Below are 18783 nucleotides of genomic sequence, written 5' to 3' on the forward strand. Positions count from 1 at the left end.
TTATGCACACTGTTAACGATACTGTGCCCAGTTCAGAAAACAAAGCAAAACAATTTTACAGAGTCATGGAATGGATGATAGCAAAATTAATTATGTTGGAATAAACTACAAGTCATGGCATCAGCAATACTGGAGAGAGAAGGCAGGTTAGCTCCAAATTCCAAAGTGATGAATCTACATGGAAAACAGTAACAAATGTGTTATGAGCAATTACAGGGAGCCTAACTGACATTTAGGAAGAATCTACAGATAGAAATTATAATTAAACAAACTAAAATATAATAACCTTGAATTCTGGAAACATAGCCCCTGCAAAGACTAACCTGCTTCCCATAGGCTTCAGGATAAATGAAGCACAACTATTCATCTGCAGACTGAAATGACAATATCTGCATTCAGAGTAAACCTCTGGTGCAGAGTTAATCTGCAGGTCACACCTGTCGTCCCAAGCCATGTAGGGATTTGAAACAAATCATGCAAAGGTCTTCCATCTACCCTCTTTCCAGTACTACAGATATACGAGGCTTTTTACACAGCAGTTTCAGATTTCTGAAGAGGTCTATCTTTCACCAAGCTAACTACATGTTTAGGAAAAAAAAAAAAAAAAATTGATGACAGTACCTTCTACAAACACTACATAGCAATAGCAGGTAACGAAGAATGAAAATTAGCTTACCACTTCAAACAGCCAGCCAAGTTCAAGTGCTGTTTCTATCCAGAAAGACGCTGCTTCCTCAGCTGCTAACCCATAAATGATGGCAAGGAGGGGTGAATTCATACTCCTCCCTTCCGGCCACTCAGGTGCATTGCTTGCACCTGAACTCCCTGGGTTAGCCATGCCTTCTCACCTGGTGTTGAACCATTGGTTCAGGCTGTGACCTGGCAATTTTGTTGCAACACTGTGTTAAGCACTAAGGTGAAAACCTGGACTAAGTTTGGGAACAAGTGCTGGAGCCAACATGAGTCAAGACACCAGAGACACAAAGATAAGTACATACTGAAATGAGCAGCATAGTCAGAAAACCACAGAGCCAGAAGTTTGGAAGTCGGCAAGTCTCTATCAGGAGGTAAGTCAGATCTGGAACAAGGTGAGGTCTAAGAGCTGAACACAAAGAAGGCAGGAACAGGGATCAAGACTAAACAAACAAGAATGAAAAGCAGGAGAGATAGAAGTAAAACCACAGCCAAATGGCACTGCAGGCTGCCAAGAGCAACTGGTGGAGTTGTCTGACACATCTGCTGTTAGAGGAAATCAGCCAAGCCTGAGTTCCTGCACAGCTGGGCCACAGTCCCAGTCGCGCTATTGCATCCAGCTGCAGGCTAGTAGCCCAAGCAGAGCCCAATAGTGTGGACAAATGGGCACCAGTTTAAAAGTAGACCCACAGGAGTAGCTTGCCCTATAAATATATTGGTGCAAAACAGCAGATTTAATTCAGCTTATGTATCCAGTAGAGCACCACGCTGATTTGCCTAAATGTGTTTAAAATTATAGCTTTAATTAAATGCTGCAAGTCGGTGCACTGAAAAGGCCTTAGTGCAGAAGCAGTAGCTGGATTTGATGGCAGGCAGCAGCGCCAAGGCTCCCGAAAGTGGAAAGGCATCCCCTCATCTCCCCCTGCTGGCCCGCAGCTCCCTGAGCCGGCGGCTGGGAGCACCCAGCTCCGGCTCACCGCTCGGAGAGGCTGCAGGAGGGGGCTCTAGGGAGCAGCCTCCAGCATCCAACCGCTCTCAGATGCTAGCAACGGCATAAAACCCCAGCCCTGCTATCGAGAATTAGTCATTTGCTCCCGGGGAGTTCATCCTACAGGCTCTGGTTCTTAATTAGACGCTGTTCATAATGGAGAATACAGAGTATGGAATTTCACACTGGGCCTTAAGATGTTATCTCAGTGAATATTAAAATCTCCTAGAAAATATAAATTAAGAAAGGAATGGAATAAAACCTCTTTTAAAAAAATGTTCTTGCAGCAGCAAATATCATGGCATACAGATGCCTGTTTAGAAACAAAAGCAACATCTGAATGAAGTGGGAACAGCAAAATAACAAAATATGTGTTCATTTTGTGTTACAGGCACCTCCTATCTGGTTAGGGTGGTATTAAAACTGACATGCAGTTGGAGCAGCTGAAGAGATCCTGCAGCAAAATAGGGTTACTAGGTGTGGTTAATACCCAGGATGCTTTTCTCCTTCCTTATTCAGGAGCAATGCTGTTGTCAGAAACAAAGGACAAAGAGGAATATTTGTAGTTGTTTTTGCAGGAGTGGAGCATTACTTGTTTTCGTTAAGATGCTGTGATATATTATTCATTTCTACTGCCTCTATGGCCAGAAAGTAGTACAGATTATATCCCTGCCAGTGTAAAGGAAATGTGCGTGGAACACATCCTGGAGTAAATGATTTATTCAAGTGTCAAACGTGCCACCCAAAGGCTTAGTGGTAACAAACAGACCATAACTGGTGCTGGGGTGAGATAACTAATCCAAATAATTTAATATGCAAGGAACCAACTCTGAAAATTTTAATTTAGTTGTCAAAAACTCTTAGAATACAAACTGTCTTCTGATGTATTATTTAAAGTAACATGGTGATTCTGAAAAGGAACAATGGACCAGAACGTGTTTTCTGTATGGACATCCTGTGCTATGCCTTCTCCTTGGCACTTGGCAATGAAGGAAAAAAAAGGACAGAACAATCTGATCTTTTAAAGTGAGTCTATAAATTCCCAAATATTCATGAAGCAAAACACAAACCTGCAGATTACCATACAGTTTAAGGAGCTCTAATGAATACAATTGTTGTCTTAAATTAAGTGTAAATAGCGTATTCAGGTTGGTTTAGTGGTAGCATTACAAAACATAAAAATCTTCAATTAATTTTCAGTCAGAAATGCCATAATTTATATACTGAGAATCTAGATTCCAACTTACCCCTTTAAGGCTTTAAATTGCAGTAAGATGCAAAGCTGCTTTATAATGGTTATAAGTTACACTTGCACTCACTTAAAATCCGTTTTATATTCCCAGGATGATGAAAAGCAGCCCTAACGTAAGGCAGAACCAGGTTTCTAGTTGACTACCAACAGCCCTAACCGACTGCAAATTCAGGGCTGCAGACTTAACCAAATGCTGCCAAGGAGACTCCCTCCTGCACCAGCGCCCTGCCATCCCACAGGGCTTTCCTGCAGGGCAGCATGCAGGGTCAGATGTTAATATCCTTAAACAGCAGCAGAAAAATCAACAAGCAACACTCCTCTTCCCCCATATGCACCCACATCATTTAAAAACATCAACCTCAGCATGTCACAGAACATTCTTTCAATCATATTTTAATCAAAGTGCTTTTCAGCTTCTCAGGCTTTATGTAAGAATCACATGAGCTGCTTTAATCTTTCCTCCTCCTCCCTCCTTCAAAAAAAGTTTCAGTGCTCTGTGCTTACTCAAAGAATGGCACTCAGCACAGCAACAGACACATAAATCTTTTGAATTGCTAAAAAAGTGTTACCCAGAGGCTGGTATAGCTCTAGATGATGACAATCAAGTGCACAGGACTGGAGAACGCAGTTGAAAAGCACTCAGATAATATTTTTTCCTACTAAAATATCCTTATTGGTACAGGGCACATCCATTCTATAAATAGATGTGGCTTGCAGGATAGGGCAATTTCATCATCTTGACTTTAATGGTTTGTGAAAATAATTTAAACCATAAGCAAGGAACAGATATTAACATTATTCAAAGCTATGAAGATGTTACTTATTGAGTGCAAGTAAATATTTGTCAGTTTTTCTTGCCATCTGAACATTGCCAATAAACCTAGCACTTCAGTTAGTTGCTTTGTATGACACTGCCTTCTGCCTAAGAAGGAAATATTTCTCTAACTCTCCTGGAGTTCACAGCTATCCCGAGAGAAATGACTTCTTGCTGGTTGTCTTCCAAGGGATGCTGTCAGCCCCTCAGTAGTTCACTTCGGGTGAAAACAACCCTTGTGCCGAGCCCAGGCCAAGATCATATACCAAATAAGTCCCATTAAAATCTTCAGATAACACTTAAGTGATATTTTAAGTACCACAGCACTACCCTTCTGCTCGGTACTGAACTCATCTACTACCTGCAAAGATGGGTTTGTTCCAAGTTAAAATTAGCAAGGGCTTACCCCGACCTCAGTGAGGGACTGGGGAAATCAGCTCCAAACCCTAGAGAACATCCCCAGAGACACGCTCTGCTGAGTTCTTGGGAGTTTTCCACTTCAGCACATCAGCAAGCAGAGGGCTGGTCACAGCTATCTAGGTGAGATGCACAGGAGCGCAAGCACTGTGTGCTTGTGCTGTGTTCTGCCCAGCTGGGCACCCAGCAGGGTGCCAAGGGAGCAGGTATGCCATCGTTCCTGTGCCATATCCATTTTAGGCTGCAGTAACCAGGCCTATGTTACAGAGCAAGGGGCAGAAGATAATACTGTAGAAGGTGATTCCTGCAATGCAGCTATACGGTTAAATGTGTCCTACCAGTACAGCAAGATCCTACCATGTGGCAGGTGGCCTCAGGAGTGGGTCATGACCGATGTGACTTCACTAAAATGCTTTCATTTTGCTCCATCTTGTCCAGACCCTGTGCTGGCATCTTTCGTTCTCGCTCCAATTTCTTCTAAGTGTTGGGTCAGCTGCAAAAAAGGTCTTGTTCATACTGGAAAGAAACAAGACAAAAGGATGCTTCCAACACCATATAATTAGTGTGCAAAGCATGACCGCAGATAAAATATAGATGCATGTAAAATATGGGAACCAGAACTTCTGCCTTGCTGATGCAATTATTCATATGCATGGCAACACAAATATGCCGTGGAAGGGAATCTGTGTCAGTGATAATGTTTGCTCAGATATTCACTTGCATATTCATGGCCTCATATGGAGAATATGCAGTGGGGAATGATTGGTCCACCTACTTCCATTTTTGTGGAAAAATCTTCAAAGCTCAAAATCTTCTTCCTTTGTCTTCCTTTCTTATTTTTCTCTTCTTTTATTCTGTTTTGTGTGTATGTGTTTTGTGGGTTTTTTAATCATCCCCTCACCCTATTTCAGAGGTACTTGGAACAACATTTCAGACAAGTGTTACAGCAGCATGTTTCGTCTTAATAATGCACATTGCATCTTGCATATAAAATCCCTTTCTCCTGGAAGAATCTTTGTAATATCCAGTTAGACCTCATGACTTTTCTGTCTTTCTCTTTTCCTCTTCTTCTCTCTCTTTTTTCCTTCTCTCTCCTCCCCCCCCACCCCTCCCACCCCCCATCCTCCCTCCCTTCCTCCTTCTCTTTCCCCTGATCTGAGCTCTGTTACAGTCCCTGGCAGGCAGTGACTGAGAGGGATGGAGAAAGCCCTGCTGTGACATTTTCCAGAGGATCTTTCCCAGGAAGGAGCCACTTCGCAGCATTCCCAGAATATACTCTCACAGTGTCCAGAAACACTTTCCAAAGTATTTTGGAGACTTTTAACCCACTCCATTACTGCAAGTGGTCTCCAGTTTCTTCCCGCCTCACATGTACTTTGAATGATTTCAAGCCTATGTAGCTCACAAACAGAGGAGGAGATTCATAAATCTTTTGTTTCCTATTTAAAAAAAGAAAATAAAAAAAAAAAGAAATTGCTAATACTGCACTAAATACATAGTCACTGCCAACAGTAACACACAAAACAGCCTGCTTCCATCTGCATTGAGATTTCTCAGACAAGCTGTACAGCATCACTCCATGCTAGGCCTTGGCAGTAGTCATAAGATTGGTGGGAAGACACTGCAGAGATGGTGGATAAAGTTAACCAGGCAGGCCTGACATTTGCACAGAACTAAGAAGAAGTTGCTCATTCCCTAGGGGCAGACATCATCACCATTCTTATCTCAAGTTCTGCATATTTTATGTCATCAGAGAGAGCACATTCATCTATAGGATGTTAATATTTTCATGTTATATGTGTAATATTCATGCATAATGTTTGTCTTAAGTGAAGATCATATAGGAAAACTTATATGAATTAATGCTAAAAAATTACATTCACTTTCTCCCAAGAGTATACTGAATGTACAAATGGGGGAGGAAGAAGAGAGAAGGCTAAAGATAATGTATTGGTATAGAGCAGTATATAGAGGCTTTCTAGCCTTTCACTTACGTTATGTTAGACAAGGAGTATATATTAATTGTAATCAAGGGCACCTCCTACTGTTCATATCACTTCTTGGTAGGGCTTCTCCTTTTAGAGATGTGAAAGCCACCACTTGGCATCTTTCATAATGCTTGTGTGGAAGAGCAGAAATGCTGTTACCCTCCTGCCCACCCTGATCACCAGCCACACAGCACCATCTCTTTTCCTTGTGCAGATAAGCTGTATCAAGTAATCAACAGCCAGAGAGATTCACATTTCACATCCAAAATGCAATGCCTGGAAGCTGAATCAGCATAATTCAAACTGGAGACAAGACACACTTCCTGAACAGTGCGGGTAATTAACCACTGGGATTGCTTGCCTTGGAATATGCCATGACATTTGGAGCTTTCAAATCAGGGCTAAGTGTCTATAAAAAGGTGCTGTCTACTTCAATTGCAAGATACCAAGATACCGAACTTGGTGCAGGAACCACTGGCCTAGTTATGCACGTTAGACTAGACAGCCCTCAAGCCTTTGGTGGCTAGGAAACATACATGGAAACACAGCCAAATGTAAAACACAGTTTGCACAAGTGCTGGAAATATACTCTATTTATGAATTCACTTTTGCTGAGTATTATAAGTAATCAAACTTAAAATGAGCTTTTTTGGATACCTGCACTTCTGCTGGAACAAACAGCGTATACAACGGAAAGTGCACAACTGGATGATAGCACAGCTTGAGATACAACAAAAGCAAAATTCACATAAAATGCAGACCTCGGTCTCCACTGCCTGAGCCTACCCTTTGAGCTCTGGTCACCCACACCAGGCAGCATGAAAGCAAGAGCTCCACAGCTCACACCTTGTTGGTTTGCATAAATGTTTGGCTTGAACCCAAAGAGCTAAAACCCATGGCAGCTTCTCATTCCTAGGAATCGGACATTTGAATGCTGGATGTCCTGTGCCCTTCTGCCACCTCCAATTAATTTAAAAAGTTCCTTATGGCACTTTATGCCAGCAAATTCATAAAACCGGCTTGTAGACTAGTTTGTTGGGTTTTTTTTCCTAAACAATCCACACTGAATACCTGTAGGCAAGCAAAACATGGCATACATGAAAACACCAGAGTGGTCTTTTCTTTTTTTGCAGCTCAGTGACAAAGTCTCATATCCAGCCGTTTCATGGCACTGACAGTGAGGCACCTTCTTAGTGATACCTGTCCACGTTACTGCACAAAGTCCATCACTATTCTTCTTAACTTAGCCAGTTATCCATGCAATGGCCAGATCAACTTCATCACTTGGACTACCTATATGGATCTGTGTGCTAAAATTCACCTAATTTAGAGTTTTATTAGAAAAGAAAACAACACTCAGCCCATTCAGCCTTTGCATGAAAACCACTAAAGGCAGTGATTTTTACCTTCCTGCTCAATTAGTTTGTTTTTTTCAGGGAAGCCCCATAGCTCCACAGGCTTTCACTAGAGCTAAATATGTCACCTAAGATTCTTTTACTGCCCAGAAGTACGGTAGAAGTTCAGTACAAAGCTCTTTGAGCCTGTGCTGAAACAAGCTGACATGGTGGTCTTGGAAAACCAGACCATTATGTGAGATGTCAAGCTAAGGTTTCTGCAACTTCATTTCCACTCCATAGGACTGAACTGGACCGACTGGACACATTACAGACTTCCTGTGGCCACAGATGAGCTGTTAGTCACAACTGAGTCACAAACTGTCCTTCAGCATTCCTGCATTTTTGATTCTGAGAACTGCAAAGGACAGCCTAGAGCTTCGTGTTGTTTCAAAATGCAATACGTGCCAGATGCCTATTTGTCCACCATGAGGTTATGTAAGAGTGGATAGACAAGTCTTGCTGCTTTTCCTTTCCCATGCCACAGCAGACATGATTTAAATCCTAGTCTGCAACGTTGACTGCGTGTTAATAGCTTTTCACCTGAAAGGTTTGAGGGTTTGAGAAGTCAGGCAGCACAGCAGCACAGCTATGCAGATGGCTGTCAGCATCAGTTTTCCCAGTTTGTGGTTAGATATCAAACCGCTGTACCAGCAATGGACGCCAAGGAGTCCTGAAAGCTGACTCCCTCAGGCCTGAGAACTGCACAGTAGGGTTATGTTAGAATTTATTCATTAAAAATTCAGCAGATTTTCAGGATATTTTGATGTATGTGTAACCAAAACTTACAGAAGAACAAACATGCTCTCTGATTTTACTGATTTATACTTTTTCTTCTCTTTTCCGTTCTCCCCTACCTATTTGACTTTTAAATCCGGCTGATCCAAGCAGGATCTGCTGTGGCAGTGCCAGCAAAGGAAAGCCCTTCATCCCCAGTGGCTCAGGCCCGCATGGTGATGCTGTGGTCCCACTTGGATGTCCTCTCCTGGAAGCTGCTAATTAATTACACCATAAGCAGTACAATTTGCTCACCATCCATGCAGTGAAAGAGAGATGAACAACTGCAATGGCTTTCAAGATAAGATTTTTCTACCGATGCTCTTCCTCTGCTGTACCAAAATTCTTGTGGTGAAGTCAGTGAATCACAGCAACATGTAAGCGTTGACAGCTATTTATGTTAGGTCCTTTTGAATTTGTAAACAGAATATGACAGAACTAAAGTAAATGCCAAGAGGTTACTTTACACTCTACTGAACTACATGAAGCGATATGAAGATATTTCAGAAAAGTTTTACAGAGCTGGGAGAAAACACTGCACCCTGGGAAAAAAATTCAGTCTGAGTTGGAGAAAAATGCCCTAACATGGTTCTTACAGGGAGAGCTCATCCCTGTAACACGGTGAGAGCTCAAAGTTGCTTCTTAGCTGCAGCAAGTAGATCATTAACAAAGCAAGCATGTGCATCCAGGCATACCTACAGTAAGATGTGGAGCCAAGGCTTGGGCTTTCTTATGTATTAGATACGTGTGTCACTGTGGTAAGTGTCCTGTAGGGGCCTAGCACATAATGCACAGAGAGAAAAAAGGAAAAAAGAAAAAAAGAGGGTGTGAAGGTTCTGGCCTAACCACAGGCAGGATGTAGCCCACAGAGCATTTCAGCAGCCAGCCACATCCTCCTCCTCTGTTTCTTTTTTAGGCTTTATGGGAGTCCCCAGGAACTGCTTGCAAGCAACACAACCCTTCATTCCGCTCTTCTTCTCAGCCTTCTACTCTCATCCCACTAGAAATCACCTAAGAGAAAAAACCTAAATTATGGCCAGAGTAGAGGAACAGAAAGAGCTTGCTTGGTAAATCAATAGCCAAAACTGATTTGGAGTTAAAATTCACAAGGAAACTCTGCTTTGTGTCCAAGCTGTACTTTTTCAAACAGCTGACTGTGAGGTATTCAGTCTTTCAGGGTGATTTTCTGCCTGACCACATTGCTATTTCTGAACACGGTTCATACAATCAAGCTGAGCTCCATTTGATGATGCAGTGACATCTAGCAAGGCTCAGACTGACCCAAGGCATGCTCAAATGATCTTGTGATACCACAGACAGATGATGGGCATAAAGAGATCTGCAGAACAGCCAGTGTGGCAGTGTGGGTGCTTTCCCTGCTCCAGTTCTCTGTTTAATTGCATGTCGTGCCCTTCCATCTCCAAGAGCTTTAATTTACTTTATTCTGAAAGTGAAATAAGATGGAACTGGTAGAGAGGGACTCTGATCACTTCAATCTGAACAGGTGAATAAAACCCAGATTTTGTTGCAGACGGTCATTTTACAATTTATTTATCACAAAGTATCTTGGCTTAGGAGGGACCCCAAAGATCATCTAGTTCCAGCCCCACTGCTGAGGGCAGAGTTGCCCATCAGAGCCATCAGGCTCAAGATCAGGTTGCCCACAGTCCCATCCAAACCTTGATTTGAGCACCTCCAGGGATGAGGAAGCACACACAACTTCTCTGGGCAGCCTGTGGCAGGACCTCAACTTCTTAGTGAAGATTTTCCCCTCTTTTGGTTTAAAAATGTTCTCCTTCATCTTATCAGCATCCATCCATGTAAAAAGTCTATTTCCATCCTGCTTATAAGTTCTTTTTAAGTATTGGAAGGCCACAGTGTAGTCTCCTATAGATCTTCTTCAGGCTGAACAAGACCAGCTCCTTCAGCCTATCTTTGGAAGAGGTGTTCCAGCCCTCAGCAGCTTCATGGCCTCCTCTGGGACCTTTCCAAAAGCTCCACATCATTCTTGTGCTGGAGGCCCCAGAACTGGATGCAGTAAAGGGCTCTTCTTCCAAGATGGGATGAGAGAGCAACTTGTGATGCTGCTGAAGAATCAATAAAAGCAGAAAAAGGCTTTCCAAGCTTGTAGTGACAACCAAAGGACCAGAAGCAGTCCTCAAGTTTCTTCTGGTCCTTCCAGCACTCAGCCACTGTTTTCTGGACTCTGTGCAGTGTCCGGGTCTGTGGTATCAGCAGCCCACGCCTGGGCACTGTGGGCTGACCAAGGCTGATCAGTGGGGAATGGAATGATAACCTCGAGCTGCTGGTGGTCTTCTCCAATGCAGTTCAGGGAAGTGATGCTCAGTGAGAGCTGAGGCAGAATAGCCGTGCAGTGCCTCAGCCTCTCCCCTGCCTGCACTTTCCATCCCCGTGCTGTTCCTGGTTGAGGTTGGGCCTGCTCAGATGCGGGGCTTGTTGGGGTGCTGCGTGTGGTCTACAGCGCCCATCTGCCGCTCCTGTGCCACCCACCTCAGCCATTCCCTGTCCTCCTCTTCCCAAGAAGGGATCCCTGTCTTGGTGGAGAAACAGCAGCACAGCTTCTCTGTTTCTCTTGTCCCTTTAATCTCTCTTCTCACCTCTCCTCTGCACCCTCCAAGACTTTTGCTTACATCCTAACCATACCTGCTCCCCTCACAGGGAAGACTTTTAACATGTCTTTGGTGGGGAGTTGAATACAACAGTCATATGCTTTCCATGTTCAAAGAGCTTGCTATCATACTTAGGGGTATGAACTTTAATATTAACTTCAGCCTCCTCCATGTCAGTTGTCATTAGTTCTCCTGTCTTATTTGTTGGTGGGTTGGAGGGTGAATGTTTTCTTTCCTTTTCTGGCCAATGTACTCGTGGAAGCCTTTGTCAGTCTTTATGTCCTTTACCAAAGCCACCTTCAAGCGTGCTTTGGAGAACATTGGTGGCCAAGAGGCTTTTCCGCAGGGGTGCTTTCGAGCTGGTTACTCCTCATGTGCCCTGGTGCCTCGCCGCAGCCTTGTAAGCGTACGCTCTTCCGTCACCTAGATCATTCTTGAGGCTCTTATATGGGACTGGACCAATTATTGTTTACATTCAGTCTCATCAGGTGGTCTTGAACTTGCTCTTCTGTTACTGTGTAAGGGGATGGGAACTGTGCTTATAACAATGACAGAAGTTGCAGCTGTTTTCAGCAATCTCCTGTAGGCTGCAAGTAGCATTCCTAGTTGGCAGGACTGAAGCAGTCTTTCCTCTCTTCCTACCACATCTTCCTCATGTCATGTTGTGTTTCTTGGAGCGAAAACAGCTGTACTAGTGACATCGCACACAGGTGATGGGCTCACCACTGTCTGGGCTCTGTTATTCAAATACTGAGGTTGGCCACGGCTAGAGAGAAGTTTCAAATTTTCAGAAAATCTTGATTATTTCATTTATACTTATACATACACACTAATTTTGGAAATATATGTATGTATTATGCATTTATGCAGCATCCTTTTTTATTCATGCTGATTTGGATTAAGAACAGCACAGCCATTCCAGCAGCATGAAGGAGTTCTCAAAAGTGAGATATCTGTTGTTCTCTCAGCTCAGTAGGGGTCACAGCACTTTGTGTGAATATCTGCTGACACTTCTGACCTCCCTACAGGAAAGCAAGTTTCCTGCTAGCTACAGAAAAAAAAGCTTGCAAATGTGAGCACTCTGAGTTAAAAAGTCATGGAAACTTTTGAAAGTATTATTGCTTAAAGCATTATTGCTCACAACCCAATTTCATGATTTTGAACACTTGGGATTGGCAACGAGGAGACGCTTGGAACAAATGGGCTGTAAATGATAAGTAAGGCCAACAAAATGTATGCTGTGTAAGGAGAATCATATATGATTCTCTCATCCACAGTGGCTGACCTCTAAATAGGGTCTGAAATGCTACTTAGTGAACATTGCTTCAGTAACCTCAGTCTTACTGCCAAAGTCAATACTTCTGTTTGTGGTAACATGGCATGTTACGATACGTGAGAAGGACTGGTCGTAAAGAACCTGATGAAAGCTGGAACGATTGAGGGAACAGATAATGTTTTCAGGAGAAAAAAAAATTAGAAGACATGGAAAATTCTACTTGTTTGGGCAGCTGAGCACAGCAGATGGCAAGATCTTCAGGGAAATAAACACAAAGTTTGGAAAAGCAAGAGTGTGTGTTCTAGCAGTTGCCAGTGATCTCATGCAGCAGAAAAATCAGTCAAAAATTAAATAGACACTCAGTAGCACCAGTGTTTTGTCAACATTTTGTAAAGAAAAAGGACTTGGCAGCCAGAAATGATAGGACAGAAAAGGCTGACTGGATTCAAGGGCCAGTGTTTGCAAAAAGAATTGTCAGGATCAGATGGTATTATAACTTTAGCAATCGGGAGTTTTTAGAGATTCACCAATTGTGTATCAAACAGCATTCAGCTTTAAAACGAAATTAAATACGCATCTGCCACAGTCCACTTTGAAGCTAGTGACTAGTCAACTAAAGAAACACACAGCGAGCAGGAGCCAAACACAGTATGTGACACAGCAAATAATACAGTCCTAAGGAAAATGCTTTTATCAATTAGTATGGCTCATAAATACATTCACTGAATAGTAACCATAGGAATAAGTTTATAAATCCAAGTACAGAGTGTACATAAATCCATGTTGTTCCACAGAAGGCCTGTGACAATCTCTCGCAGGTATGAACAGACCAAAGCACAAGTGCTCTGCAACATCTCACCTGGCACGTGATCCTATCTCCATCCGTTCCTACTCAGATTTCATATTACACATCTACAGGACAAACAAGTCAGGCAAGATTGGGTCTCTTGTGTCAAACAGAATCAACAAGTGAATTTGGCTTCAAGAAGAGAAATTAGAGGTGGCCAGAATTATCCATTCTTCTGCTTGTGTTGAAGGTCTGAATCTCTACTCAAGTTCTCTTTGCACATGGGATTCCTCATTTTGAATTGCTATATGGAAGTCAAAAATATCTTGGTGTTGTTCTGCAATGCTACCCAGCTGCCAAAGCCTGAAAATGCCAATGGCTGAGGATGCAAGGAAAAGTGATTATGGAGATAAATTATACATGCTTTCTGTACACAGACTCTAAAAGTGAAATCACTGTGGAACTGAAATGAATTGATCATTATGTACAAACATACAGTTTGTATAACATCTACCTCATGATCAAGTGTAAAGCACATAGCATATTTTTAAAAGAGACAAAGCTGGGTACACAAACAAATTATGCAAAAACTTGTGTATCCATCTCTACCTATGTGGGACACCTGTATGCACAGGGGTTCACTCTGGCAGTAGCACTGGGAAGTTATCTGTTCATTAAATTTTGCTGACAGTCTCTGGTTTAGGTTTACAGGCCATATGAATGAAGTACTCCATGGTAAGTTAGCTTCTTTTTTATCAGAAAAGCTATATGTCCAGTACTAATAAACAGGTACGTTCCTTGTCCATTTCTGCCAGAGAGTTTCCCTGGGCTTCAGAAAGGGTAAAAGATTTCATACAGCATTTGAAAAGGGCTGAATCAAGTAAGAGGATGTATTATATTTGTATGGATGCGAATATCTTAGGCTTAAGTTCTATATACAATAGGACCATGAGCAAACAACAGTGATTAATAAGATCTTGCAGGAAACACGGCCAAATTAAAGTATTTTAGTAATTTACCTCAGTTTTTAATCTGATTTTAGGTATTTCAGAGGAGTAATATTAAGACCAGCAGGAAACAATCCCTTTTCTGTTTGTTGATTTTGATATCGTTTGGATGGCACATCACAAGGCAAGCTGTTTTCCATCTAGCCTATCATGCAGTGGACTGACCATGAGATGTCTCTAGAGAAATCTTCCTTCTAATATTCAGTTGTTTGAAATTCACTGCCTCTCTGAAACTTAAGAATTTATTATATACTTCCTGCACATTTAATATGACAGCTATGGAAGTAATTATTTTCTAGATACATTATTAGATATTCTCTGGACCCAGGTAAAGAAGCTGATCCCAAATACAGGCATTCGTCCACGCATTTAGAAGGAGAGAACACTTTCCACCAGCTCAGCATTCACAGTTTTTCAGTTATAACAAACCCTGCTCGCTCTTTGTCCAGGTGAATTAGCTTCTGCCTTCCATAAAAATAAAATTTCCTTTTTTTAATTGTACATCTCTGCACTTGTTTTCTCTCTAGTATAAATTTCAAGTCTGAACATTCTGTCTCCCTTCTGATTTGAACAACAAGGCAAAGGCAGTACAAATGTCCTGTTTGCATTCAATCAACACTTTCTTTGCTGCTTTTTATTTCTTTCAATAAAGGAGGATTTCCAACCTCCCTCAAATGTTCTTCTGAAAAAGTAACCTCAATTTCTTTACCCAGTTCTCTCCCAGAAGACTCAAGTCTGCTTCAGAAATTACTGGTAATAACCTAGGCAACTGCTAGCTTATCTCATTAGCATCTATCACCAGACAAATAAAAAACAACCACTGCAAAGCTTTATTCATCAGCCTGTGTATCTGCAAACTTCATACACCTGTGGAGTTGATCAGATCTTAGTATTGGTGTCATAAGGATCTGAAACACTTTCAGCAAATTCCAAGAGAGAAAAGGAATCCCTCTCACTGATTTCATGGGAGAGACTTGGAGACTCTTACCATTTCTTCTGTGCATTAAAAGCTCAGACGGATGAAGCTTTGGAACAGGGATCTCATCATTATGTGTACTTTAGCAGAAATAAATGGCATGTCTTCTACTTAAAGAGCTAAGTAGACATCTATAAGCACATGCATATATATGATTCTGGCATATAAAATATGTGATAAACAACATATCAGGTGAACAGAAAGTAAGTCTGAAGTATTCCTGCCCTCTAGATCAGTGGCAATTATCTTTGCATTTAGCAAGGATTTTGTAGGCTTTACTCCAGATATCTCAATTGTTTTAACATCTTATTTACATGTCAAAGGAAATGACTTTTAAAACACTCGGACATGTTTCTGGACAAGTATCACGGTTCTGTAAGGACAGACAGTGGATATGCAGTGTGAAGAGACTATCTCATTTCAGTGACCAGCTCTGCATTGCTCTCCAGCCAAGTTCCTAGGAAGGCAAATCTGTTCTTCCCTGGTATGCAGTCAGTGGCACTCAAAACAGGTGTGTATCAGTAGGTTCATGGCCTTTTCCCCTCTCCCCTTTAGACTTTTGATTAAGCATTCAAGCATTATTCACTTTTGACAAGCCACATGTCATAATAAGATATTTTAGGAAAGAAGTTCTATGTTATTTTCAACATATTGTTCTATGTTATGTCCAAGATCCAAGTCAAGGTATTCACAGATCTAATGAGAGGGAGAGGTTAGGAGCAGCAAGCCTGCACAATGCCTTGCCTCCTAAGGCAAGAAGCAGCACGTGCTGATGGCAGTGTCAGCCAAGCATGGCAAGAAGCTAACGTAGCGTTTCCTTGTGAAATGTCAAAATGACTTTTAATTGTCAGTCCAAAAAGTCAAACATAACTTCTGAAAATAAATATATTTTCAGTTCAGGTAGCTGTGCTTTCATATTCCTGTCACAAGCAGTATGGGATTTGTTTGCACTTAGATTTCACGCGAGATTTTGCGGGTTCTGGTTTGATTGTGGATGCCGCTCCTGGCAACCGTGACAGCACAGTTACAAAAGATTCTACTTTTAATTTGTAAACCTACCTTACATGTTACATTTTTCTTTGGAGCATATTTGAAACACGATTTTGTAGCTATGTTTCCCAATTCAAAGTTAGTAAGTTAATGTAGAAAAAGAAAATATGCTGAGAAGTCATCATTATTACCCTCCTTCCCTCTCCTCCCCCCCCCCCCCCCAAAAAAAAAAAAGAATTTGCTATTTCAGTGTATACAACATTAAAATATTAATCAACCTTTAACTTTAAGAGACCTTGTAACCTGGAAGAGTGTGTCACAGAGTAAAGAGGCAAATATCAGGACTTTGTCCTTGAAAGCTCCTTACTTTGCAGAACAGTTTATCATCTGAATACAAAGAAATAATACAAAAACAAAAGTACTCAACTGATAAGCATTGCCTTTAACAGCAGGGGATTTTCCCTCACACTTTCATGCAGAAAGCAATCAATCCCAGCTTGCTTTGCTTTGTGGGGCAAGCCTGGGTCCTTTGGATGGGGCCAGCCTTCTCTGCCACATCCCTTCGCTCTTCAATGTGCCCAATTTCAGCTGCTTGGTTCTGACAGAAACTGGATTGAATCCAAATACGTGTGTGCAAGCATTTCCTGAACAGCCAATTCTATTTATTGACCAGCAAAGGACAATCTTCAGTGGCAAAACTAAAGCTAAGCTATTAGAAGGATACCATAGGTATTCTTTTGCAGTATCTATTTATAAATACATTTGTATCACTGCAAAGCAGTTACGAAATTAATAATGTATTATCATGTGCTGGTGATTGTTTAATGAAAGGAGGATGATAAGAAGAATTATTGCCCACTGATTGTTTCTTGTTTAAGCCTGGGAGAAGGGTGTCTGATCCTTCACTTTTACATCCTGTTCCTTCAATTAAACGTATAGGCCTAGGTCTTTAGGTCTGTATCATGTTAAGTATATATATATATATAGCTTGTGAGGTGGCCATCACACCGGGACAGCTTTGAAGTCTACACCTCTTCCTGTTTATAAACAGAGTTCTGAATGTTAAATGTGACATTGAAGCAGATGATACCTTCCAAAGGAAGCCATTAAATAGCTTTAATTTTACTGTACCAATTATTGTACAAGCAAATAGAAAATGCATATACATTTATGTGGATGAAGATGTAAATCAGGTCTCTTTCTCACACCCCTGGCAAGTGCCTAATGTAGCAAAATCTGTGTACCATAACATAACGTGGCCCTGCACCTACCCTTTGAGCCTCACAGTGAGATGCCCAGGTGCACCTGTGCTACTGTTGTGGCGCAGACAGACCTGAAAGAAAGCTGTGCCCCTGGCCATGAAAGGGCTGGGGAAATGTTTTTAATGGGGTACACCAAAGCTCATTCTTAAGTGCAGGAGCCTCTTGGTAGCTGTGAATGGGACACGCAGATAGAAACACGGTATAGGATGGGCTCCCAGCATCACAGACTGTAAAAGGGACAGAAAAGTCTTTTGAGCCAAGCACCAGCAGGCAGAAATCAACCCACTGAGGGCTGTGGATGGTACTTGATCTCCTGTGAGCAGCTGTAAGCAAAGCTGACTGCTGTGAAGTGTATTCTTAATTAAAAAAGGCAGAGAGCGAGAGACAGGTATTTCTAGATCGGCCAGTCTGGATCCTAGGAAGCCACAGGTCTGCTTCACTCATGAAGAGACTGGGTAAAATAATGTACCCTAATAAAAGTTTAACACCACATACTGGAACAATCTTGGGCCACTAAATTCCCTTTCTTTTCCTAGGAGAGTCTGTGCTATGATTATTTTATTCCCACCCTGAGTTTGATATATTCCATATTCTCTCTTAGGAAATAACATTTTATTTATGCTTCCCTTTCCCATATATTCAAAAAGTCTGAGTTTATGCACTCAGTTATGTTGAGAATAGTTTCTGGCACCTTTCAAGTTGCAGGAACAACTTGTTCAGTGCTCTCTGCACTGTCCTCAGACATGGGCCACACAGGGATGTTGTGGTACCATAGTCTGTCATGGGTCTGGCTGACAGCCCCAAGCTCGCCCCCAAATTAAACTCTGCTCTACATTTGCTAATGCATTTTGATCAAAGGAATGAATTTTGTTTGGAGCAAGACATGCATTAATCACGTATTTTGTGGTATCCAAGATCCTTGTGGATGTTAATTAAATGTTTGTGAATGTTAGCCTCCCCATAGTTATGGTGGCATAATTACATTCCTGTCTTTCACAGCACAGCTCATTTGTGGAGCCCTCATTTAAAAAGTAGCAGTCATCTAATCAGAAAACGTAAAGAATCCCATGAGATTTGAGTGACTAGCTATGATAACAAATAAAAATGCATAGCAAAGGGAGAGATTCACGAACCCAGTTTTGTAGTTGGAATATCTGGATAAGCATTACAACTACCAAAGAAAATCAGGACACTGAGAATAGGTCATGAATAACTGTTAAACCAGAATAGAGCTAGTTAATTATTTGAAAAGAAGTGCTTGACCTGTGCAAAGAGTAATTGTTACAGAAATCCTGTAAACTGAAAGGTATTGTGGAGCTACAGTAGATGAAGGATGTGTAAAGATAGAAGCACTTCTACTGGAGGGTGAATGGTCACACAGAGACATGCCAATCAAGAAAATCCTGCATGTAAGAGCTCCTGGTCCAAACATCACAGAAAACCTTCAGCAGAGAACATGGCTCTAGGAAGCTCCACTGCAAGCATTAAGGAATATCATTTGCTTTGAGATCTATAATTTTCAAGGCAAGACT

The sequence above is a fragment of the Lagopus muta genome, chromosome 4 (genome assembly GCF_023343835.1).
Source record: "Lagopus muta isolate bLagMut1 chromosome 4, bLagMut1 primary, whole genome shotgun sequence".
NCBI lineage: Eukaryota > Metazoa > Chordata > Aves > Galliformes > Phasianidae > Lagopus > Lagopus muta.